This window comes from Zalophus californianus, chromosome 5 (assembly GCF_009762305.2).
Source record: "Zalophus californianus isolate mZalCal1 chromosome 5, mZalCal1.pri.v2, whole genome shotgun sequence".
Lineage (NCBI taxonomy): Eukaryota > Metazoa > Chordata > Mammalia > Carnivora > Otariidae > Zalophus > Zalophus californianus.
In genome coordinates this window covers 137,317,063-137,338,497 of record NC_045599.1, presented here as the reverse complement: position 1 = coordinate 137,338,497, position 21,435 = coordinate 137,317,063, and positions in this window count along the sequence as shown.

Sequence of the window (21,435 nt, the reverse complement as noted above, 5' to 3'; positions counted from 1 at the left end):
CATTACATACACAGAAAGACAATCGTGGGCTTCAATAATACTGTTTCCAGTCCCAAAAGGAGAACTGAGGTAGCTATTGTGATTTCTTCTCAAATCTTGTTCACTTGTTAAGCACGGATAAAACATGTCTGTCTATGAATTATGGACCTAATCCCATGATGAACAGAGAATGCACAATTAAATAAATAAATACATACATACATACATACATACATACATACATACATACATAAATGTCAGGGAGTTAAAAGGAGATAACATAATTGGAGAGAAATGGGGAAAGTCCTATCAGTTCTTTCTTACTACTGTGTAGTTTGGAGCAAATCCTTAACTTCCTTTCATTTCAGCCTTCAAGGAACATGGTTGGTGAAGAAACAGAAGTGGCACGCAGTGAAAATTCAACAAAGGATGCTACACACAGCAAGCTTGCAGTCTCTCATGGAAATGAGGCCAGCAATTCAACAGTAACTTCTTATGGTTATCCATAATGGAAAATAATAAATAAGCAAACAAACTAATAAAAGTCCCCCCAAAAAAGCCACTTCTTGGTGTCATACTAAAGTATATCACTGGTGATCTGCTTTTCATCAGAGCCTATTAATTGGAATAGGAAACAAAAATTGGCGAGGAAGAAAAGCTTCTATTACTTATATATAAACCTTGCCACAATTATTTTCCCATGACAATTACAGGAATTATAGAAATGCAAATCTATATGAATATTTCCTCTATTAAAGCACAACCACCATTCACAGTTTTGTGTGTTTTCATCCAGGCTTTTTTTCTAAGCATAAAATTTATTTTTAATGTAACCTGAAATGCTGTATGTTTGCTTGGACATTTTCCAGATTTCTTATGCATTTTTAGTAAAATTACTTTCTATGTGTTTATTTTATAAGCATTATATAAGTAATTCATAACAAAATACAAAGCACATCTACAATAAATTTATAAACATCTCTGGGAATTTCAGAACATTTTTTGAAGTATATCTCTACAAATGGAATGAAAGAATATGCTCATCATTGAACATTTTTTCTAAAATAATCTGTCAAATTATTTTTTACTAAATGCTTTATAACAATTTATACTCCATGCAAGGTGTAATGCTTCTCAACTCATTTGTTATTGCAATTTTAATATACTTACTAATTCCATAGGTGAGATATAATATTTTATTCAATACTAGTAAACATTAAAATATTTCCAGTTTTTAATAAATTATATTTCTCTCAAGAGTTCTTATTTGCTTGCCTTTTGGTATCATTATGCCTTTCTAATCCACGAAAGGGCATTACTCAATCTTATTCACATTTCTTATTTGTTGACGTATGTTAAACTCTTATCGTTGACACAGATTTTTTTAAGTTATGAATTTAAATGCATTAGTCTTTCTTTCTATATATTCTTCACTTTTTTGTTCCATCTTATTCTAATCCACCCAACAACAAATTGTCTTTAAAATACCTAAAACAATTATATAAACTACTAACCCTGGCGCGTTTAATCTATAAAAGATTTTGTGAAAGTGTATGTGAATATGTGTGTATGTGTGTGTACTTTTAGTGTAACAAGTGATTTTTTCATATAGTGTATATATGTTTTGACACTAAAAGAAAAAAACAAGGGGCACCTGGATGGCTCAGTCTGTTAAGCGTCTGTCTTCGGCTCAGGTCATGATCCCAGAGTCCTGGGATAGAGCCTCACATCGGGCTCCCTGCTCAGCGGGGAGCCTACCTCTCCCTCTCCCTCTCCCTCTGCAGCTCCCCCCTGCTTGTACATGCTTTCTTTCTCTCTCAAATAATAAATAAAATCTAAAAAACAAAAAAAAGAAAAAATGATTAAAATTCTTCCTAAGTAAATTATCCTTAAAGTTTTCTTGAAATTGAAAATTATTATAACACATTTATATAGCCCAGTATGGTTATTGAAAAGAAATTATAATAGACATATTCTTTGATCAATAGTTATCACTTCTAATAATTTACTTAAGAAAATAATAGAATATTCCAAGCTCTTTATCTTTACAAATCATAAATGACTGAACATGTTTGCAAGCATTTTCAATATAACAAGAAATACACACCAATATACAAGTAATTAATTAAATAAAGTATGATATAGCCATATTAAGGAACACTAGTCAACTATTAAAACATATATAGATAGATAAATAGCTGTATGAAAATTGTTTCTTATTTTTCTTAAAAAAAACTTTTTTTTAAGTTGATGAAAATAGCTGTATGAAATTTGTTTCTTGAGTATTTTTCTTAAAAAAATAAATAAAACATATATAGATAAATGTGTAGTCATATGATAATTATAATAATAATTATTATTCCTAATGTTTATATAATACTTACTAAACAATAGTCATGGTTCTAAGGACTTTACCTACAGTAACTTATTTAATCCTAACAACAACCACAAAATAATAAGACTATTTCATCACCAAGATTATATTGCTTCTAGAATCCAGGATTCTAACCTAAGTTCTGTGACTCCAGAGTCCAGGCTCCTAACCTCTTTTCTATACCTAGACAATACATGTGTAGGAAAAAATAAGTAAGTTAATAGCATGACACAACCAAAATTATATTTTAAATTTTATGTATGTATTTTTGGGTGGGGGAGGAGCAGAAGGAGAAGGAAAGAATCTCCAGCAGACACCATGCTGAAATTGAGCCCAAAGTGGGGCTCAATTTCACGGCCCTGAGATCACGGATGGCTTGAGCCGAAACCAAGAGTCAGAAGCTTAACCAACTGAGCCACCCAGTTGCCCCAAAATTTTATATATATATATATATATATATATATATATATATATATATATATATATATATATATATATATGGAGAGAGAGAAGAAGAAGAGGAGGAGGCAGAAGAAGAGGGAGAGGAGAGAGAGGAATGCATTAGGCAACTCTTAAAGTTTTAAAAAATGTTCACCAAAAATTAATGGTGGAGACATATGGATGGTGAAATTTATACTGATTTTTACTTTAAATTTATCTCCCTTAATGGGATTTTGGATAACTATCCCATTAAGTGCAGCTGGGGCAATTTAAAACCCACTAATACACCATGTGAATAAGAATAGTTCCAAACACTCAGAGAAGAAAGGAAGGATTCTCTAGGACCGAATTTAACCACAGGATTTAGAGACAATGTCTGCAAGCTTGTGGTAATGTTTTTCAAATTCTAGATAGTGGCCTAGATAGAATTTCAAGTTCCTCAGAGGAAATGACTAAGCAAGCCCAAGGTTTGTATAAAAAGTAAATGATTATAGTTTTATAAGTGTCTACTTCCTGTGATTTGTTTTACCTCGCTGTTGTGAATTGAGTTGTGTCCCCTTCCAAATTCATATGTTGAAGTCCCAATACCCAGCACTTCAAAATGTAATTGTGATGGCTAATTTTCTGTGTCAACTTGACTGACCTAAAGGATACCCAAGCAGCTAGTAAAACATTGCTACTGGGTGTGTCTGTGAAGGTGTTTCTAGAAGAGATTTGAATCAATAGACTGAGTGAAGAAAATCTCCCTCACCAAGGCACAAAGGCATCATCCAATCTCTTGAGGGCCTGAATAGAACAAAAAGGCAGATAAAAGGTGAATTTGCTCTTTAATTGAGTTGTGACATCTATCTTCTCCTACCCTTGACATCAGCTCTTCTTGTTCTCCTGCCTTGGAACTTGGACCATATTCCATCAGCAGCTGGCAGACCATGTGATCACACTCAGCCTCCATAATCACTTTCTATAAAGTCCTTCATAATCTCTCTCTGTCTTTATCCCCTTTCTTCTGTTTCTCTGAAGAACCCTGACTAATATAGTAACCATAACCATATTTGGAGATAAGGTCTTTAAATATGTGATTAAGTTAAAATGAGGCCATTATGGTAGAGCCCAATTCCATTATTACTGGTATCCTTATTGAAAGAGGAAGACACTGAGTATTAGAATGGGAGTTAGTTTCTAACATGATACCTGGAGGTCAACAATGAGGATATCATGCCCAGCCATCTGGAAAGTCAGAGGCCTGTCCTGGCAGCACTCCACAAGAAGCCAGATCAAACCAGACAGGCCAAGAATGGTGGGTGCCATGATTAGGAAACCCCTGAACAAATAAGGAAGAAAAAGCAGGAAACCCTGCATCTCCACTTCAAGTAATAAATATTCCATCTTCTAGTTAACAACTGTCAGTAAAAGAAACAACCCTCAGGGTACACAGGTCTGTCTCTCACTCTCTCTCAAATCTCTAGAGTATACTTTCGCTTTCATAAATTTTTCTACGTGTGTTAGTCCAGTGCTAGTCCACTGTGTTGTGTATCTATCCTTGAATTCTTCCTTGTGATAAGACCAAGAACCTTCAACAATATCTTTGGGATGGGTTGGGGTAAGGCCCCATGGCCCAGGGTCTCCTCAGTTCACTTGGCAACACAGGCAGCTGTACACACAGAGCAGACCATGTGAAGAGACAGCAAGAGGGCTGCCATCTGCCAGCCAAGGAAAGAGGCCTCAGAAGAACACAACTCTGCTGGCACCTTGGTCTTCAATTTCCTGCAAACTAGAGAAGGCATGTATCTCCACTGAGGTCAAGGCCAGACAATCCCACTAGTTAATATGAAATGGTCTCTTTTTTCTAAGGTATACAAGCAAAATGGATTTGTAGATGGGTATTTCATGAATTTTATTTTCTTTTTTAAGACTTTATTTGTTTGTCAGAGAGAAAAAAAGCACAAGCAGGAGAAGCAGAAGGCAGAGGGAGAAGCAGGCTCATCGCTGAGCAGGGAGCCCGATGAGGGACTCAATCCCAGGACCCTGGGATCATGACCTGAGCCAAAGGCAGACGCTTAACTCATTGAGCCAACCAGGCGTCCCTATTTCATGAATTTTAAATGTTGGTAGCCAATTCTAATAATTGTTGGCTGACCAAATAAAACATGCTTACAGGACAATTCCATCCTTCTGTAAACTCTAATTAATAATAAAGGGGTTTGGAGGAGCACAGAATGAGAACACTTTTATTTCCTATTTTGTCTGTAAGGTTTCTTCCTTACTAGATTCAAAGAGAGGAAGAAGAAATTAAGGAAATTAGCTATTTGTGTCTCTTATGATTTGTATGTATATTGGAGTATAGATTTAAATAAATTGTGTATGTAAGTTCTCACTCTGAAGATGTACACTTAGAGTTTACACTGTTCTTTGTTCAGTGCTCTGATTATTCCAGAGCAGAGTCTGGATTTGGCTAATTTTCCATCAAGGCAGGCACATCTTTAACGGCATGTCTCAGGTGGGCTGAGGTCTGTTTTCAGAACCCTTGCTGCACTGAGCAGCACTCCCACTGCCATCTGTGACTTGTATGTGGGGATTTAAAGATGGTGATGAGCTGCCTGGGACAGTTTCTCCTCCACTGACCATCTGCCACAGGTGCTGGAAACAGCACGGCTAGCATTCAATCTTCAGATGAAAGGTTGAATTAGCTGGCATGAGCTTCCTACTGAATTGTTGGGCCCACTGAATACCACTTTCTACTGCAGGACCAAACCTGGTTTTGGGATGCTGTTGTTTGCTTGTTTGGAGGAAATTTTTTTGGCACCATCTTAAAATGAATGCAGAGAAGGGAAAAATAAAAGTTTTATTAAGTTCTTAGTGGTTATGAAGTAGGAACATTTGCAGGTATCCTAAATAACTTGTCTCTGCCACTACCTCCACCCCTATTCACATCCCAAGACTATAGCTGAGGGTTTGAAGATGTTGCTTTTTGCTAAAAACACTAACATAAACATTGGCTATTGTTGGAAGATCGAAACATGAAGTCACTTCAGGGAAAGGATAAAAAGTACAGGTTATCAAGTAAATCTATAAGAATAATTACATAATGCCTAAATATTCAAACTAAAATTGTTCAAATATGACAGATTACTTTAATTGCTGAAACCATATATTCAGTCCTCCATTTTGGATAGATTTTATTTTATAATCTAAGTGATTGATTATATTTAGAAAAAAATCTCAAATTAATTAGACACTTAGAAATTATGACGAAGGTGAAAATATTAGCTTAGTGAGGTAAACCATAGATTGAAAATATGATAGACTTGGAATTCAAACTCTATCCTGTATTAATCTAAATAATAATAATGGTAGTCTTTTTCTCCACAATTAAGTAATACATTCCTGAACACACAAATCCCGTAAGAGTCAGATAATTTTTTTTAAAGATTTTACTTATTTATTTGAGAGAGAGAGAGAGATACCAAAGGATTGAGCACGAAGAGGTGGGGAGAGGGAGAAGCAGGCTCCCTACTAAGTGGGGAGCCCGACATGCAGCTCGATCACAGGACTCTGGGGTCATGACTTGAGCCAAAGGCAGATGCCCAACTGACTGAGTTACCCAGGTGTCCCCAGAATCAGATAATTTTAGATCACCCATAGCTTTATTAACTCATTTCCAAATTCATCAGTAGACCATCTCTAAAAAGGCTGCTGTAAACACTCCTCATCTGATTAGAAGGGAAATCACTTCTCCTCCAAATCCCAACAGGCTTTTCTAACTACACTACCTTCCCTTGTTTTCTTTACAAACTTCAGGCTTGGTTAAGTTACTCTGTTTCATTTTCAGCAGATTTACTACTGCATAAAAGGATGAACATGAGATTAACAATTTGAACATGTAATAGATGAGAGAGAAAACAGTTCCTCAATTTAACAGAGCTTCATACTTGGTTCTGAAGTTTGACAGCATATTTTCTGTGGATTTTTATCCTATAAGAAATTCTCTTTCTATGACATTTGCCACATTTCTGAAGTTTCTGTTACTCTCTCAAGTACTGTTAATCTGAAATCAGCATGTGTCAAAGGCCAAAAAGAAGAGATGTTCAGTTGGGTCCCTAAAATAGTTGCAATTGGATGTACCAGGACTTGCCATTGTTGAGAGTTAAAGATTCTGAGGAGGAAATCAGTCTCTATCATCACCAAGACCACATGATACATTCTAAACTTTTACATCTCAGGCAACAAAAAGATTCTTTTTATTTCATTTTTCCAGACATGGTGGTGATTGAACAGATCTTCATTATTTAATCCACAAGAAAATAAAATAGTATTTTGTGTATCATGTGAGTTTTTCTGTATAAAACCTGTGATCTTCAAATGTAAGTTTTCAGTACCATTTTAAGCAGTCTTTTTGAAGTTTGCAATTTATGACTACTATGACTTCTCTCCTTCAGATCATGAAGTTTCATCTTTCTAAATTAAGGGTTGCCTGAGCACACTGCATGCTCTTGGAAAGGGTTTATGGTTTACTCATGTAGAAAATAAGTACTTAGATTTTGATATTTTAAGAAGTTATGTGGCAGACTATGCCTCTGGCTTCTCTCAATGGAGTTAGTATAAAAAGAAAATTCAAGATTATAAATCGTGAGCCCTGGTCTTTTTTGTCACAAGTCGCTGCATTCACTTATCTTTTAGGAGAATGGAATGAGAGTTCTAGAACCTTCTCCTCATGATACATCTCATACATTCTATGCCAGTCTTTCTCCAAGTCTTTGTTTAGTCAGGTCAGTAATAGCATCTACCTCTGACGGTTATTATAAGAATTGTATGTGATTTTATATATAAAATCTCTATTGAAACAAAGTAAGAAATCAAGAAAGATTATTTTTAATTATTTTTATTTTTATTTAAATTATTTTTATTTTAATTATTTTTACCATTATTATCATTTATCAAATCTGGTCCTTCAGAATAAGACTATGTTACACTTATCTATGGCTGCATAATGACCTACCCCCAAAGAACAACTATTGTAGTCCCTAGACATTTTGGATTAGGAATCCAGATAGGGTAGGGCAGCAATGGCTATGTCTTCTCTATAGTATCTGAGATCTTGGTTGGGATAGCTAAAATGGCTGTGGTCAGTTGAGGTCTCAAGACTTAACTGGGGCCTAAGTGAGAGTCTCAGTTCTCACTGCTGTCTAGGTTCCTCAGTTCTGTTCCATGTTACAGCCCTTTGTAGCTTGATTGAGCTTCCTCACAACGTGGTAGTCTTGGGAATGTGGGATTTCCCACATGGTAGGTGGCTTTCCCCAGAAACTGCTGGGCTTCTTACACTTCAACTACCAGACCTGAAATAACATTAAGGGCACAAACTTACAACTGGTAGATAAATAAGTCCCAGAGATCTAATACAGAGTAAAGTGAATATAAACAACAACATTGCATTATAATTATCAAACTTGATAAGAGAGACTAGATCTTAATTATTCTTACCACAAAAAAGAAATGATAATTATGTGACGTGATAGAGGTGTTAACTCTTGCTACAAGAGTCTTACAATATATAAATGTCCCAAAATAACATGTTGTACACTTTAAATTTATACAGTGTTATATATCAAATATATTTCAATTAAAATAAATAAATAAACAAAGAAAAAACCAGATCTGAAACTTGCACAGCATCAGTACCTTGCATTCTGCCAAACAAAACACATACCAAGGCCAGACCAGCTTTAAGAGGAAGTGAAACCGACTCTAGTTTTTGATTAAATACACTTGCATGTAAACACAGGATAGGAAGGAAAGGTTGGTGGCTGTCTTTAGAGTATGTCTCCCACAGATTTCTAAACCCACTGATTTGGTCAACAACTAAGAAAAAGCAAAATCCTTTATATTATTTGAAAAAACCCTTACTAATTCATTTGAATATCACACTAAAGCTATCTTAAAAATTATAAAAGATATAAGTAAATATTTTTTCCAAAAAAGATAGTAATGATGAGCAGATATAAAAAAAATATTTTGCATCATATGGCAGACATTGAGAAATCATATAATATAGTCAGAAGACATTTTACAATTTCACTTTAACTTCAAAGAAAACATTTTGAACAAGATATATATTGCATTTGATTTAGAAATATATTCTCGATTATTGCCAACTCAGTTGGTGAAAGATTATCTTTACTTTTTCTAAATTTATACAAAAATTAGTACATTAAAATAATATATTTTTTAATTTTTATACAAACTTGTACACATGTTAACCTAAACCACATTGATTGATAATATTTTCAATATTTTTGTTAAGAAACATATTATCAGTTATTTGTTTTGTGAATAGAAAAATTCATTTTATAATGGAGTCTTATATATATGCATATACATATATATGAGCATATATATGTATATGTATTTTTAACCTAGAGAAATTGAAATATAAGTAACTCAGTCAAAAAAGACAAAAAAAAGGAAGGGAAAATAAAATATAAATTATAAATTCATATCCTGTCTCCTCTCAGAAAGGAACATAAAATAGGTGAAGAGGGCCACCTATACCTGACGCTCACTCAGTTGGTCTAAAATTCACTCTGGCTTTTGTTATATTAGCATCTTATCTATCCGAGTGTGATTCTGTGGTTAGCAGCACATGATTTTTAGTGGAATGTTGACTCTAAGCAAAACAACTGCTCAACTGATGCTTATCTAAAGAAAAAATATTCTAACATAGAAGGAAAAAAATTAATAGACATATTACAAACAGCACAGAAATTTCTTATGAGGAATATTCCAAAGAGATTTTTTTTCAAAGAGAGTTTAAGAGGAGAGGGATTTTGACAACTCTTTATTTATTAGTCAAATTTAAAAGCCAATTCCCATATGTGATATGATTCTGTAGAACTTCAGTAACTAGCTGTACACGTATAAATTAAAAACTATGGTTTATTTTTATGTTTACTTCTATTTAGTAAAACTTAAACTTCCTTATTACATTTCATTGATACTTTTTTAAAAAATATTTTATTTATTTATTTGACAGAGAGAGACACAGCAAGAAAGGGAACACAAGCAGGGGGAGTGGGAGACAGAAGCAGGCTTCCCACCAAGCAGGGAGCCTGACACGGGGCTCAATCTCAGGACCCCGGAACCACAACCCAAGCCGAAGTCAGGCGCCCAACCGACTGAGGCACCCAGGCGCCCACTCATTAAAATACTAAATAAATATTAGTATAGGTGGTGTGAATGTTTTATATATTCAAAAACACTACAATAAATCATGCATTTCCTTGAGAAAATACAGTTTTAATTTCTATTCCTAGCATAGAATCTACTCAAAATTTAATAAATTGTTACAAAATTAAAATTTCATTGACATAGTAAGAGACATAATTATATTTATTATTATTATTGTATTTTTCAAATAGGTTCATTTTAAAAGCTAAAGTGTTGCTTATTTCTGAACTATATCTTTCCATCAACCCACATATTATCAGCCACAGGAATTTATAGGGTTAATTACAACGATATAAGCTTTTTTTAAATGCATTTTTCAAATTACAGAGAAATTTGTTGATTATTTTTTTAAATATCAACATACAAAATTAGGCTATTTAGATTTTAATTTCAATTTCCATTTTAATAATAAGGTAGGCTATGAAATTATGAAGATAGCTTTATAGCTGAATTCAAAGAACATTAGCCAAGTAGAAGGTAATTTAAGTTTAAACAACTTTTGGTAAATTATAAAGATGCAGGATAAACATCTTCAAGTGTTAAAACAACATTTAGAAACATAGAAAAGATTTCTTTGCATTTGGCAAGGATCTCATAAGTGTTACTGAAGAAATACAGAAATACAAAAAGGCCTTTATGCTGGACTTTTTTGTATGTCAGTTGAATAACAATCATCCCCACATGAGTTAAAACTTATCTGCTCAGAAGCACAAAGCTTGTTGAAAGTATAATAAATTTGATTATACCAAACTGAAGCAAACTTTTTTTTCAGGGAACTCATTTTACCATAGCAACCACATAATTGTGTGTGTGTGTGTGTGTGTGCGCACGTCCCTGTGTGTTGGAAGAAGGAACGTGTAAAGTTAAAAAAGCAACATTTACAATTTTAACTTCTGAAACATATTTAGCACTAGGTAATGACAAGCACATTAACTAAATGACAGCATTTATTTTACAAGATGATATTGCTGTCTATATCTGTATCTCTGTTTCTGAAATTCTGCTCTATTTTCCTAGAACTTTAGAATTATGAAGATGTATAATTTTAATTTTAATCAGACCTAAAGTCAACATCTGTGACTATAACTTAGTACATCAATTTCTCTACTTAGTCTGGAGTTGATCCCTGAACAACCACACCTAGAAAGGCACTCAGAATTTCATACTGTGTTTTCAAGCTCGAAGGAATACTGGTAAAGTATATAGAATTAAAATGCACTCTTTTTTTGGTTGGAAAACTGCCTATTTCGCAAAGGAAACCACACTGTTAACCCGGAGCAGTAAGGATATGGACATTCTACACTGACATCTGCTCAGGTAATCCACTCACTCAAAGTAGGTGAACATAAAAGATGCCAAAACACATTTAAGATAAAGAATACCCATCTTGCAACTGCACTGGGAGGTATTTACCCAAAGAATACAAAAATACTAATTCAAAGAGATACATGGCCCCCATGTTTATAACAGCTTTATCTACAATAGCCAAATTATGGAAACACCCCTGCGTCCATTGATTGATAAATGGATAACAAAGACACACACACACACACACACACACACACACACACACTGAAATATTACTCAGCCATCAAAAAGAATGAAATCTTGCCATTTGCAAGGACATGGATGGAGCTAGAGTGTTATGCTAAGTGAAATAAGTCAGTCATTGGAAGACACATTTCATATGATTTCACTCATATGTGCAATTTAAGAAAGAAAATAAACAAGCAAAGGGGAAAAAGAAAGAGAGATCGAGAGGCAAACCAAGAAACAGACGCTAAATTATATATAACAAACTGATGGTTACCAGAGGGAAGGTGGGTGGGGGAATGGGTTAAATGGGTGATGGATATTAAGGAGGGCACTTGTTATGCTGAGCATGGGGTGTTGTATGGAAGTGTTGAATCACTATATTGTACACCTGAAACTAATATTACACCTGTATGTTAACTAACTGGAATTTAAATAAAAACTTTAACAAAAAGGAAAAAAAAGAATAAGGGATAACATTAATGTTCCTGTTTTAAAAGGTTACCATTATAGAGAGTTTGGTGTAATATGATAGTGCCCTTTCTGTGGTATCATTTTACTAATATCTAATACCTAAGAGTAGTAAATCTACACAAATTTAAAAGAAGAAGAGGAAGGTTTGTAAATGTCACTCAGAATAAAGAAGACCTATACTGTAAGGAAGAATTAGAACTCTAATACATGTTTTCTTAGATTTCCCATCAAAGAAAACACATCTCATGAGATTAAGAATAAATTGATTCCTGTGATGAGGAATACCAATATGTTAGAATCAAAAATAATTTGAAGAAATTCAACTCAGTTATTTAAAAGAGACAAGGACAAGAACAAAGAAAGGAAGCAGAGAACTCTGTGAATTTTCTAAGTTCTTTTCTATTATACTATTCCTTATAATGTGAAAGAATTTATTTTTTCTCAATCTATTATTATTACAAAATAATTAAATTTCAGGTCTCCTGTGGCTCAGTTAGTTGAGCGTCAACTCTTGATTTCAGCTCTGGCCATGATTTCAGGATCCTGGGATCAAGCCCCCTGTCGGGCTCTGGGCTCAGTGGGGAGTCGGCTTGAGGATTTCTCTCCCTCTGCCTCTGTCCCCACTTGTGCATGCTCTTTCTCTCAAAAGTAAAATAAATAAATCTTAAAAAAAATAATGATTAAATTTCAAAACTATTACATTTTAATATTGATTCCCACCCCTTTGATGATCTAGTGCCAGGATATATAAATTAATAATATAATACAAATATGTGTCTATATAAATATAAATTATCTAATCTTCACAAATGAGCAATGTTTGATTTTTTTAAATTATGAAGTGTCAATTACATGACAATTAACCGAATATCTAAAGTAAATGGTTAAAAAAAGGTGATAGAGAGAAGAAAAAATAAAACAAGATGAAATCAGAGAGGGAGACAATCCATAAGAGTCTCTTAATCATAGGAAACAAACTGAGAGTTGCTGGAGGGGAGGGGTTGGAGGGATGGAGTAACTGGGTGATGGGCACTAAGAAGGACACTTGAGGGCGCCTGGGTGGCTCGGATGGTTAAGCGTCTGCCTTCGGCTCAGGTCATGATCCCAGGGTCCTGGGATCGAGGTCCACATCAGGCTCCCTGCTCCTTGGGAGCCTGCTTCTCCCTCTGCTTCTCTCTCTCTCTCTCTCTCTCTCCGTCTGTCTCTCATGAACAAATAAATAAAATCTTTAAAAAACAAACAAACAAACAAAAAAAGGACACTTGATGTAATGAGCACTGGGTATTGTATAAGACTGATGAATCAATGACCTCTACCTCTGAGACTAATAATATATTATATGTTAATTAATTGAATTTAAATAAAAAATAAAAACAAAACAACATAAAAAGATGAAGGAATCAGGATTCAAATCTGGTACTCTTCATATTCAAAGTTCTTGTTCTTGGTACGATACCACATTGCTTTTCCCGGGATCTAAAGCACTGAAGCTTCGTTCACTGGCAGTATAGTATCCAGTGAGGTTTACCAAGGGCACAATTACAGCTAATTGAAAACTAACGCATTTATACAACAGTAGTACAAATCAATATCCAATTTTTCACTTCCTGAAAATGACATTCTATCCTTCCAGACAGCTAAATTAAATAAAAATAAACACAGGATGAGCACGCTACCTTCAAATGCTCTCCATAGATAATTGTTAGAAATACAGAACTACAGACAATGCTTTTCAGTTTTTGTTTAAAAAGACACTTAAGGGGGTGCCTGGGTGGCTCAGTCGTTAAGTGTCTGCCTTTGGCTCAGGTTGGCGTCCCTGCTCAGCGGGAAGCCTACCTCTCCATCTCCCATTCCTCCTGTTCCTGTTCCCTCTCTCACTGTGTCTCTCTCTCTGTCAAATAAATAAGTAAAATCTTAAAAAAAAAAGACATTTAAAATTTCATGCAAGGAAATATTTCTATTAAGAAAACATAAAATTCCACAATGACTGTTCAGACTACTTTCAAAGCTTTTCAACTGAAAAGACTAGAAGGAGGGCACTTGTAAAATTACTGTCCATTTAACCATTTATGAAAGCAAGTGAAGTTTCAGAGAGAAAGGGCTCTCAGAAAAAGATGTCAGGAAGATAATATCTTCAGTGATAATATCTTCACACATGGATTCTAACCCCTGCCCTCTACAAGGGGTGGTCCTTCCTCACCACCTAACAGTCTTCCTATTGACTCATTAGGGATAGTGATGAAGGCGATGCCTATGATCCATCAACAGGTAGGAAGTCTATCACTATCCCCAGGACATGGAAAAACTGGCATCTCTAGTGTTAAAGGTGCAAAGTTTCTTCACAGTGCTCAGGAGCAAAAGGCCACATTTTCTTACTTTTCTAAATAAAATTAAATGGGGCTCCGCCCCTACCTAAATTAATTTGTGAAGTAATTAAATACCTGTTATTTTAAAAGTCCCTTTCCCTTCTTTCAGCATTATAAAAACTCTGGAAGTTTTTTTTTTTTTTAAGATTTTATTTATTTATTTGACAGAGAGAGACACAGCGAGAGCAGGAACACAAGCAGGGGGAGTGGGAGAGGGAGAAGCAGGTTTCCCGCCGAGCGGGGAGCCCGATGCGGGGCTCGATCCCAAGACCCTGGGATCATGACCTGAGCCGAAGGCAGACGCTTAATGACTGAGCCACCCAGGCGCCCAAACCCTGGAAGTTTTGTAATTCAGAGACACAGAAGAAGAACTTTTTGTTTCTGATCTATTGCTGCCATCCCGGAGATTGCCACCACTCAGGCCTTCATGGGCCATTCAAAAGCAATCAGCTCCACAGTTCATGGCATTTCACTTTCTCTACAAAATGCTTACCAATTGATTGATTTTTTTAGTGCTTGAAAGCCCTGTATTGATAACAAGGATAATAAGATAATTCATAATTTCAATTTTCTGTTGCCATACAGTTTTATGTGTTTTTTTTTTTCTTTTGGCTTATTAATTTAATTATTTGTTAAAAACTTGAACCCCAATTATAAACACATGGCAGATTTTGAAGTACAATTAATTTAAAAAACATTTTTGGGAAAATTAATCTCTTAATAAATGTTTCCCTTGTAAATTCACATCTCGCACAGATGAATCTTGCTTTTTGCTAGAATGTGACTGGTTCAGCATTATACTTATTCCTGTATTCTCATTTTTACAGATTTAAGCTCTGAGAAATCTTATTCTCAGAAATAAGTAGATAGGAATAGAGGAGCTTTATTATGACAATATTACTCAATTCTGTGAACTCCTTCAAAGTTATAACAAAAATTACAGTGATATACCATACAAACTAATTTATAGTCATGTGTCCATTGATACCTCAATTAGTTATTTCTTCAAGATTTTGAAAGAATTTAATGTAAAAATCTAAAAAATATTACTTGTAAAAGGTGTGGTTCCTGGTCATTAGAACCATCTGCTTTTTTTAAAAAAAAATGTATTTATTTGTTTTGAGAGAGAGAGGAGAGGGAGAGACAGAGAGGGAGAGAGAGTATGAACAGGGGAAGGGGCAGAGGGAGAGAGAGAATCCTCAAGCAGATTCCGCAGTGAGCACCAAACCTGATGTGGTGCTCGGTCTCACAACCCTGAGATCAAGACCTGAGTTGAAATCAAAAGTCAGACAGTTAACCAACTGAGCCACCCAGGCACCACCCTTTTATAGTGGAGATGAATGTTTTGAATCCCCCCTTTGTTTTGCATCCTGGAGATTTCAACATCCAAGGGCAAAATATAAAAGTAAAGTTGAAGAAGTTAGAGATACACTTCTCTTTTGAAAAATAAAACAAGAAAAACCTTGTGGGAGAAAGATGCTTTGAAAGGAAGAATGGAAAAAGGAAGCAGAAAAATTAGGACATGGGTGTTCAAATTTGACACTTGAAAACCGGTTAATATTACCTGCCTGGCCAAAATCATCTTCCCTTCATCCTAGGGGTTAGCAGACTTCAGATTGAAATTAGGAACATAAGTGGCAAATCAACCGAACCAGTTTTCCTTTCTGTAAAGTATAATCTCCAAATTCATTTTAAAATTCAGCTGAATCGGTTTTGAAGTGTCCCTATAACAACCATCTCAATCCTGAATTCTAACTCTAAGACAGCTATGTAGATAGTTCCATTAAGAGATCGTTATATCAATCTCTGGCTGCATTTTAGAAACTAAACGCAGTGCTGATGAACTGGTTATAGGTCACCCAGAAACAACTTCATGAGGAAAAACTCACAGCGAAAAAGAAGCACATAACAGAAGCACCATAGCCCAAGGAAGACAACATTTTTCTGAAGGGTCAGATAACATTTGTTTGAACACACAATTTGATTTCTTTACATTTTCTATACTTCCTGACTATAAGGATAATCACACTTCAGAAAAGAGGACAACCATGAAAATCATTGAAAGGATTTGCTTATGAAAAGAGTTTTTCCACCACATGATAGGGTTTGTGGAGGTAGAGAAAATTTTCCTTCTTCCCTTCTATGTTCTTCAGCTAGTCATTTACAAAAATATAGGGATATATTATCATTGGGATTAAGGTGTTTGTATAATGTTCATTTGTAAGTGTTTAAAAGGGCCTGAGATGTTGGTTTAAAGGTTTCCCCCACCCTACAGACTTACCAGAGCTATGGTAGTGACAGAGGTTGCCAATTAAGCAACTGATATTTTAGTAACATTGATTCCAAGTCATCGTTAGTATTTTAGTTACATCTATGTAGCGCAGTTGCTAAAAATTCTTATATGAATTTAGGCATCCTCAGTTAGCAACCATTGAACTGTCATATAAATTGTAACAGGTAAATAATTTCACAGTACTGTTTAATGCTTTACAAGTAGGTAAGAATATTTGTATTCTTATAATTCGTTTGGATAAGTAACTTTACATAAAGGAAAAAAACCCTGACTAGTAAGGGGGCATTTTATTTACTTGGGAACCATTCTGCAAAGGGCAGCATTTCCTGCAGGAAATATGCAAGAGTATTAACCTTAGATTCTATTTCTATTTTAATAGTGTGTTTTTAACTAGTGTGTTTTTAACTTAATAACATAATTCTTAAAGAATCAAGTACATTCTTTTTTTTTTTTTTTTTTTTTTTTTTTTTTTTTTTTTTTAAAGATTTTATTTATTTATTCATGAGAGACAGACAGAGAGAGAGAGAGAGAGAGGCAGAGGGAGAAGCAGGCTCCCAAGGAGCAGGGAGCCCGATGCGGGACTCGATCCCAGGACCCTGGGATCATGACCTGAGCCGAAGGCAGACGCTTAACCATCTGAGCCACCCAGGCGCCCAAGTACATTCTTAATTAAAAAAATTATCTGTCGCTATAGAGTAAAAAATGAAGAGCCTGCATTATAAAATCAACAACTAATATTTATCTGTATACTAATACTATTCTAGTACTATGTAAAAGTCCACTTCTCTCTCTCTCTCTCTCTCTCTCTCTCTCTCTCTCTCCTGCCTCAGGCTAAGCTGCATGTTCCAATCACATGAAATAATTCAACTATCCAGGCAACTGAGTGTTCAGAAGTAATAGCATATCCAAAGCAAGTTTATCTTCCCCTCACCACCCAAGGTAGAAACTGTCAACAGATAATATGAAATCAGGATTAATTAAAGGTATGCCATTCAAGTCACCTGGGTCTGGAGAAGAAGAGAGTTTAAATAACTATCAGGGAAATATGTGGTTATAATTCATCCTGGAGGGAGAAACCAATATCAGGTTAAGAGTAACATAATTTTGCTAATAATATGACATACAGATCACAAAAGAACATCATAAGTGGTAATACCATGGGTTTAAATACACTGTGTTACTTTGGAGAATAATGTTTCTATCATATAGGGAATCTGTAAGATAGTACACAAATGAGAAAAGGAAAATGAATGAGGAAGGCAGAAGTTTCTACTAATTTAGCAACAATCCAAGGTTTCAAGTCAAAGAGGGCATTTTTTAGTAATAGGGACCAAAACAATGTTTACTTACATAAAAAACAAAGGCATTGCATAATTAGGTGCATTTAGTGTAAAGGTTGTTCTCCTTAATAATGTAAAAATAATCCAAAACCTCCCAAATGATATCAAGCAAAGTGTATTGATCAGATCTTGATGCAGCCATGAAATCAGCAAACCATTATTTGCATTTGGCAGAGACTAAAAGACAAGATTCGTGATAGAAAAAATGGAAAGCTTCCTGTATGTCCTGATTGGAGACTGTTGGCACAGGGAGAGAGAAGGTGGGCTAACCAGAAGTGAAGCATTCTGTATGATCAGTTAGGGCATATAATTGGCGTTTTGTGGTTGGTCCTAAATTGGAGCTAGGTGGCAAAAATCAGGGAAGCTGTTAGTTATCAAGCAATTCCTTACCGTCTGGGACCAAATGCTACAGAGGCTGTGGTTCAAACAGGTTGCTGCAGTTGTTGTCAGTGTTCTATTTTTACCTATGGGATGGCCAGTGACCATTTATATATTTAGTTTCCTGTTCTAGGACAGAAACTGCCTCAGAGTTCCAGGTGTGGAATTCCAGGAAATCCAGGATTCCAGGACTAAGGATTTTAGTCACATCACATAGTGCTTAATCTCTGCTTCCTGGACGTGGCGATTGGTCCAAAGAATCATTCTTCGTTCAAGCTTCATCGATCATATTATCCCAAATCGCATAGATGTATTAGGTCTGCGAGGCTAAACTGGGAAGCAGAGTCCTTCAGTTATACACTTGAACTTGGAACAGAGAGACAATAAGCTTCAATTAGAAAAATAGAACATGAAACTTGAATGTGGCAACAATTCTGCCTCTATTGCTGTGGCAGGGGCCGGTGTGAGGATAAGACAGAGATCCTGGGGAGGCGGAGATTAGAAATCAGTAGAAAACGCATCTAAAAATGAGAAGTCCACCTCTCATGAAACATAAAGCCAAGCAGTACCCCTGACTTTCTTAAGATTTTGCAAAAAAAATACTTGTTAATTCCTCTTTGCCGAAATATTTGTGTCTGTTTCTTGCAGTCAGATGAGTCCCTATTATTAATCATCAAGTATTTTTATGAAGTTTCAGCCACTGTAACACATAGTATTGGTGTTCCCTGGTATTGGGCACTTCCATCACCCCATCTGCCTTGTAGTTGCACAGCCATGTGTCTTGTACTGGGCAATGACATAAAAGCAGAAGTGACATGTGTCCCTTCTGAGCTGAGACATTTAAATGCTGAAGCAATTATCTCATCTCTTCCTGTCTTCTCCTGCTAAGTATTGTGGAAAAGGCCTAATGTCATCTCTGTGAGGGTGGGTGATATTCAGTAATGAAGCTAAAAGGTCACCGAACACTGGTAAGTGAAGATAGATTAAAGCTTGTACTTTAACCTGGGGGTATTCGATGTTCAGCAGATTATTTTTGATCCTATATTCTGTTCAAAACAATGTGCTCATGACAACTGAAAGTGATTCTTTTGAGCAGGGAGTTGACATGTTCAGATGTGTGTTTGTGAACGAGTGCTCTGGCTACCTTGTGCAAAATAGATTAGAGAGGAGAATTCATGTGACTGAGAGACCAGACAGAGCATATTCCCTGCATGAGACAGAAAATGGGGCCATCCTTCGCTTAACTGCCTTTCCATGCCCAACGATGAGTGCCCTCTATGTTCTTGTAGTTGGGTGAGTAGAAGAGAAAGAGAACACAGTCTCCTAAAACTCAGGAAGTTTCTAATTCAAAAAATAGTTATGTGCTAGCCTGCTTATAATTTCATTTTCATGACTCAGAGTGCCTTCCATAAGCACATTATGGCAAATCATAAAAGAAATAAATTGAAACAGAATAAAACCTATTGGACACTAGAATTGTAGCACCAGATTAAACACATTACCACAAAGTGTAAATATACAAATTTACAACCACATAAGTTGAAAGAGACTTTAACTGAATTCAGGTAATCGATAAAACATATTTTTGTAAACAGCAATTGTTTGGCAGACTAAGTGTTCTTAATCTCTAAAGTGCATGAGTATAATACCTCAGGAAAAATCTGTTCTCTACACGTTTCCTTTATAAAATGCAGAAGAAATAATAAGTGAGCATGTCTTCATCCTCAGTGTGATATTTTGGAATACATAAATAAACTTTTTTGTGCATAAAATATAAGTTACAGAACAAAAGTATCTGATTTTTACCGTGTTTTTTTTTTTCTTTCTTCTTCTGTTTCTCTTTTTTTTTTTTTTTGTCATATATAACAAGATTGAGGGGAAGACACATTTAGGAAAAATAATTGTCTTCTACCAGCCAGCTTGCAAAAACTAAAACAAATAACAATGATGTAAAAAATAAATAAATAAAAGGTTGTTTTGACATTCTGGTAAATGAAAGTATAAGATGAATAGGAATATATTAGAGGTGCATGTCTATCTGAGGCCTGTGAAAATTGCTGATTATAAAGGGGAGAGTTAATGATCTCTAATTGTGTTGTAATTTGAATGCAGTATAATAGTAATGAAGAGAACAGATTTGTGTGTTAACATGAGTAATATTAGAGGAGTGGGTGCCCAGTGTTTGGGATAATTAATTCTATCCCTTACTCCCTACAGACATATGCATATATAAACTGAATTAGATTCTAAAGAGAGCCCAAAGAACCAAAATTAGACTCTGAACAAGCTTGCTATCATCTGGGAGCTTAAATTACTATTTTTGATGTTCTTTGCAACTATCTCATTTAGTTTCTATTGTGTTTGCTTTTTATTCTAAGGTGTTTTTTTTAATGGATTGAATAATGCATAAAATTCTGCAGAGCCTTGCAGAAAGTCTGGATGCAGTGCCATTTAGAGCTTTTATCCCACAGCAAATCCTACTGTTTTTCTGGTGGTTTGTGTTTTTTTTTTTTGTTTAGAGCTCTCAGTGTGTGTGTGTAATTTTATTCCTGATTTCAAGGGAAAAAATTAAACAATTGATTTAGCAAATATATTTTGCACCTAGTGTCAACTACCTTGTATTTAAACTAAAAAATTTCAAATAGTTTGTGAGAATGGTAGAAGCATATTATTTAAGAACAGTCTACTAAGAAATGGACAAAGGCTTCAAAGATCCTACAAAGTGCAACGATTTCATCATTTTATTAGTCACTATACCCATTATTGCTGCAAAATTACTTTGCTTAGATGGTTTTAACAAATAGAAATTTTGCTTCACCACTGTAATTATCATACCATTTTAGGGAATTATAGGAAACCAAACCAAACCCTGCAAACTCGCAAAAGGACTTTAAGTTTCATTTGCTTGTAATGCAAGGCATGATGATTGATTTCTGCTTGGGTATATCCTTTTGTTCTTACTAATGTCAATAGTAAGTCCAAATTTATAGAAAGACTAGAGTGCCTTCCATAAGCACATGAGTGAGCAAATTACCT